Below are 6,201 nucleotides of genomic sequence, written 5' to 3'. Positions count from 1 at the left end.
TCTACACAGAAATGATAGTCTTTACTTTCTCTCATATTTCATTTGCCAAAACAAGCCACAGAGCCCCTTGCTTTGAGGAAATGGGAAGAGGCAATCCTCTTGAGCATGTGGAAGAAGAAAGGCTTGGAAATATCAGCAAACAGCAGGAAGATACCTCTGCCTTCTTTCTCAATTCTGCTACTAGCCTATGTTTTCTGACACTTGGAACAAGTTTTTAGGCCACGTACAATGAAGATATATAGTAAAAAGGGGGTTTTCATCTGACCTTTCACTTCGAAGTGGACAGAATCTATTATGGAGCCTCTGTGGTTTGATTACTTCTCCACCCAGTCATTGTGGTCTAGGTGGGTAGAATGAAGGATGCCCTCCGGACCATGCCAAGGCAAAGGTGGTGTGCTCTGGGGGCGGGTGCGGAAGAGGGATTCTGGGAGCTTAAAAGTGGAGCACATGGCCAGCAACAGAGAGCAGGATCTTTGGAATGGCCTAAGTTATTTAGTATTCTGTTCCCTGGGGATTTAAGAGTGCTGCACCTTAACTAAACAATGGAAATGGCTATTGCTAGGCTGTCCCAATAGCTGCTTTGTGGGGAAGTTGAAAAGCCAAATTTATGGTCAGTCCCTTTAGAGTTATAGTAAACACTAATAATCCTTTAAGATTAACCACAGGAAGATCCTTTTATGACTATGAACAGTGAGGAACATTTGCAGCTCTGCAAATCTCTCTCCAAAGCCTCATCCACTTCCTGATACACTAATGCCTAAAAAGCTTTGCAGTCCCTTCTGTGCCTGAGTTCACACCCTGCAGGGGCCTGGACCCTAGAGTTAATTAGACTTTGAAGAGGCCATAGATCAAGAAATGAGGGGTGTTGGGTCTCCTCTTCAGCAGTAACCCTGAAAGGGCCATTGCATAACCTCTACACTATCCCAGAACTGGTCTTATGGAATATTTGAGTTTATAATAGGTCATTATCAACACTTAAACTTCAGGCATAAATTTTGAAATATGTCACTGCTGTTTTGTCAACAGCAGGAGTCTCTGCTGTTTACAGTTGGTAAAAATCTCAACTGAACTGGAATGCTCTTGCTTTAAATGGAGACTTTGTCGATATTAAGAAAGATCTAACTAGTGAAAGGCATCATTTCCACTTTTCTCTAAGCTGTCCCTCATGTACAGCCCACGAACTAGCAGATTGAATGGACCAAAGATTGGCTATATTTCTGAGAAAATTTAGAACTGCATTATAATTCCAGAAAAAGACAAAATGCGGCTCCTCTGCTGACTCAGCTGGTGAACTTGCACTCAGCGGACCGTGTTTCTTTGGCAGTTTTGTAGCAGAGGCCCTGTGCTGTCAGAGCAGTGGAGGTTTCGGTGCATGCGTTCCTTGGGAGTGATACAAGCAAAAGCTTGGTATTTCTTTTTGTAAGCATTGGCTCCAAAAATCAGAACAGGTAATCCTCCCTGGTGATGCTGTACATCTAACCCAGAGGAGACACGTTCATGGAGCAGAGAATCCTTTAGAAAAATGGGCTCCTTTTTCCAAATAAATGGTGTGTGCTTAACTTCTAATAACCAGATGCCATAAACAAGAAGAATCGGGAGAGAACTCTGGAATAAATGGTTAAATTGGACAGAATTGTACCAGAAGACGTGTATGAAACAAGAATGGGAAAAATGAACAATACGTTGCAGGAAAAAATGGGCCTGGGATTTTGCTGAGGCACGCTGAACTTGTGTGATCAGTCTGTTTTGACCAGAGGCAGAGAGGGGTTCATGGGGAAGGTCCGGGCTTGCCCTTGTCTAGCTCCGCGGACAGTGCAGCATTTTTGTTTGTTTCTGACTGCGGCTCAAGAAAAATCAAGAAAAATTCAGACTGAGGCTCAAGGCATTTGTTTCATCTATGCTAGAGAACGCAGGCCGAGTGGCAAGGCTTTTGTTGAACTCGAATCAGGAGATGAAATCAAACTGGCCCTGAAAAAAGACAGAAACTATGGGACACAAATATTTTTAAGTATTCAAGACAAGCAACGTTGAAATGGATTGCATATTGAAGCAAACTAGGCCGAATAGTCCTGACACAGCCAGTGATGGCTTTTTATGACTTCGAGGACTCCCTTCTGGATGTAGCAAGGAAGAAGTGGTTCAGTTCTTCCTCAGGTGAAATCATGCCGGATAGGATAACACTGCCGGTGGACTTCCAGAGGAGTCGTAGGACAAGGCCTTCGTGAAGTTTTGCTTCACAGGAAATAGCTGAAAAAGGCTCTAAAAAAACAAGGAAAGAATAGGGCACAGGTATATCGAAATCTTTAAGAGCAATCCGGCTGAAGTTAGAACGCACTCTGATGCACCCCAGAAGCAGCCGGCCATGCAGCAGCCGGATCCCTCTGACAGACCTGAGGCTGGCGGAGGGCACGCCGGCGCTGGCGGGGGAGCTGGCTTTGAAAGGATGAGGCGTGGAGATCATGGTGGAAGTCATGGGGGCTGTGAGGATCGTAAGGGCGGCGATGATGGCTATGGTTTTGGGTCAGATAGGTCTGGAAGCGACCTCTATTCCTGTTTTTCAGGAACGTCTGACCACAGATATGGGGACAGTGGCATACAATGAGACACTGTACACCTACGGCGATGACCTTAAAGAGCTACTGAGAGTGACGTTTATAATTTATTTTCATTGCTCAACCCCGCGAGGGTACATATGGAAACTGGTCCTGATGACAGAGCAGCCAGGGGAGCAGATGTCCAGTTTGCAACTCATAAAGATGCCGCGGCAGGTATGTCGAAAGACAAAGCAAATATGCAGCACATATTATGCTTTTTATGTGCTTATGATGGCAGCCAAGTGATCGGAGGCATGGGCTTGTCAAACCCGTCCAATTATGCTGGCCCACCCAGCCAGCAGCTGAGCGGTGGTACCAGAGGCGGCTGAGGTGGCCAGAGCAGTTTTAAAGTTTTCAAATTTTACAGGAAAACTCCAGTGTTTTTTCAATCACACGTTGCATGGGCAACCAAGGAACAGTGCACAGCAGCTACTACAGCAGTCGAAGTCATGTATCCATGGGAGCGAACAGAATGGGAAGGATATCTAACTTGTCCAGGATGAGTGGTGGATGAGGAATGTAATTAATCCTTATTACTGGCTTTGGTCTACATTATTTTAAAGAAAAAAGCAAAACTTAAGTTTAACAGTTAGGCAATACCACCTTGTTATTTATGCTTCCTCTAAGTGGAAATCAGGATTGTTTTAAAGACTTAAGTTTCAGTATTTTTTACCACAAATTTTCATCTAGGATGTAACAAGTAAAATTGAGTAGGCTGTAACTGTTAAACAACTTTTTGGCTTTTCTCTAGTTAGTTCTATTGTAGGATGTACTTAAGCAGTAAGTGTATTTAGGTTAAAGTAGCTGAATTATGTTAAATATTGCTCTTATACCACATTATGCTGAACACTGTATGTATGTTGAAAGGCATGCTTTTTTTTTTGTAAAATTCAGTATAGCAGCTGTGTCTACAATTAAAAGTGAAACATTTGGCATGTTTGTTAATTCTAGTTTAATTTAATAACTTCTAAGGCACAGACATTTAAGGGTTTGCTTTTTTTTTTTTTTTTTTTTTTTTTTTTAATATATGAGGAAAGTTTGAGACTCCCAGTATCAATACTTTAGGATTTTGGTCTTGGTGTTTGTATGAAATTCCAAGGCCTTGATTTGAATCTTTCATTATGTTGTGATTTCCTTTTAGGTGTGTTGCACTAAGTAAAACTTGTCAAATAAATCTTCCTTTTAAAAGCAAACAAACAAATGTGTCTGGGACTGCTGAGGTTTGCCAGGCTCAAAATCTCAGGCTAGCCAGCCCCTTATGTGGGGGATTTTTGCATTAAATTCATGCAGATTTCAGGGAGAGCTCTAGAGGGCAGCAAAGACATGCATGGCTCCTTGAGGAAGAAGGTCACATTTAAAAAAAAATGAAGGCTACCAACTTTTTTTGTATATGATGCCAACTTTTTCTAAACCAATGTCTGTGTTAAAATAGATTCCAGACTGTTACAAATACAGAACTTTAGGGCTTAGAAGCTTTGTAGTGTTGTCAAGTTAGTTCAGTTCTCTCATTTTACATAGGAGGAACTCGACCTGAGAGGTTGAATGATTTCTCTAAAGTCATCTAGTTAGACAGTGCAGTTAGGACTGCCCCGCCCCCCTCAGTCACACACATACATGGACATTCTCGATCTCATATTTAATCGCGGTTCTAGAAATGTTTTCTTCCACCCTGAAATGATTTGGTCATCATGGAGGCCTGCGTTAAAACACATATTTGTGTCCTATGGAAAAAATAAAAAAATTGACATTTTTATGCTGAAGCTGGTGGGTTTTTAAGTGCTGTGATTAAACTTGGACAGAGAGATTGGTTTTCCAAAGAGCCAGATCTGAATTTCCTCAGCCAATACTTCTAGGCTTTGGACTCTAGGTGGCGACACAGGACCTTTGTTTTGCTTTCCAGGCTCATCCACAATCTGGAGGCTTTCAGGAGGAAATCTGATTATTTTGGCTCTTCTTGGCCCTAGTGAACTAATAGCATTTTCTCTTGGCTAAGTTAATGATGAGGGCCTAAATGCTCACCTCTTAGATACTATAATTATTTTCACTATAATCCTCTGACAATGACTTATTTACCAGGTCACACTCCGTTTTGTCATGTATTTGTTTGTGGCATTACCTAGAGAGAACATTTTTAATTTTTAAACTTCATTGCGTTCATGTGGCTGCTGTCTTTCCTGTCCCCTGAGCCGCAACGGCCCCTACACACTCACCTCGCCTTAGTCACACTGCACCGTTCTACCTACCCTCTCCTACCGCCCCCGCCCCCGCCCCCGGGGCCTCCACCACACACTTTAATTCAGTGGAATCAGCTTTATGTGGATATAAAGACCATCCTGAAAGAAAAAAGAACTCAGAGCATTGTCTTGTAAGTCAAGAAGGGAGAGAGTGGCACTTCATGCATTTGTTTCCTGGGTTCGTAAGAACTCTAGAGCAGGATTTCTCAAGAAATGTTCTAAGAACCACGTGGAACACTTGCAGAAATGCAGAATTCCTGGGCCACGCTCGGACCTGCTGGGTCGCAGTCTCTGAGGGTGCGTCCTGGAATCTGTGCTTGAACCAGAGCTGCAAAGAAGCTGCAGATTTTTATTTATTTATTTATTTATTTTTTGATCAGCTGGCAGTGCTGTTTCTATCTCCTTCCCTGCTTCTGACTTACTGGCCTCCTACCCAATTCTCACTGCTAAACTTGGAGACTTAAAGTTCATGAATAAAGACAACCACACACATCCCAGGGCCCGTTCTTCCCCACTTCCCCCCAACAGTAACCTGACCACAGAGCACCTAAGGACACATGACCAGAAAGATCATATGGAACGGAAGGAACATGAACCTCGGAGTCACAGAGAACCAGGATTAAAATTGGAATCCATTGTCAAGTGACTTACCCTACAAGGGCTTCACTTTCACCGATTAACCACAGTCAGAGATTAACATTTGAGGAATATTTTCTTATTAACATTTAAGAAATACTTTCTTCTGGTATTTTTCTCCCCCTCCCACTTAATTATTCATTTTTATTTTATTTTTCAATTAGTTTACAATCAATATTTGTCTGTATTAGTTTCAGATGTACTGCATAGTGCTTAGGCAATCATGTGTTTTACAGAGTGGTCCCCCGATATTTCCCACCAGGTCCCATACATAGTTATTTGACATTATTGACTATATTCCCTATGCTATACTTTCCACCTCCATATTAAATTTTAAAAATATGATTTTAAAATGCACAATATACAAATATATTCTCATTTTAGAAATCAAATGATACAGATGAGATTAAAGTCCCTTTAGCCTTCCCAATCCAAAATCCATACCAAGTAGGATTGTACTATATGTTGCTTTGAAACATGCTTCCATGATGTGCTGTCAGATTTTAAGAATCCTTCCTAAATGTTAGTACATTTATTTCCATTTCATTTTTTTAACTACTGCAGAGCACAATCTTTTCTTTAGGACTATAGATTCTCAAAACATTGTACATACGATTTTGCATACTTCTCTTTCTATTTCACGTATATGGTGAATATTATCTCATTATATATCCTTCAGAAAACATGACTTTAATGATTTCACAGGATTTCATCATATAAAGAAACTAAAATCAATT

The 6,201-nt window shown here is 41.4% G+C and overlaps 1 pseudogene; it reads left to right on the top strand.

Moving 5' to 3' along the window:
- The first annotated feature begins 1,972 nt into the window (after positions 1 to 1,972).
- On the top strand, positions 1,973 to 3,117 carry LOC129076388 (heterogeneous nuclear ribonucleoprotein H-like; annotated as a pseudogene).
- Positions 3,118 to 6,201: the final 3,084 nt, after the last annotated feature.

Source organism: Pteronotus mesoamericanus, unplaced genomic scaffold (genome assembly GCF_021234165.1).
Source record: "Pteronotus mesoamericanus isolate MK-2021 breed Mesoamerican mustached bat unplaced genomic scaffold, CSHL_Meso_final contig_100, whole genome shotgun sequence".
Lineage (NCBI taxonomy): Eukaryota > Metazoa > Chordata > Mammalia > Chiroptera > Mormoopidae > Pteronotus > Pteronotus mesoamericanus.
This window is presented reverse-complemented; position numbering and strand designations above follow the sequence as displayed.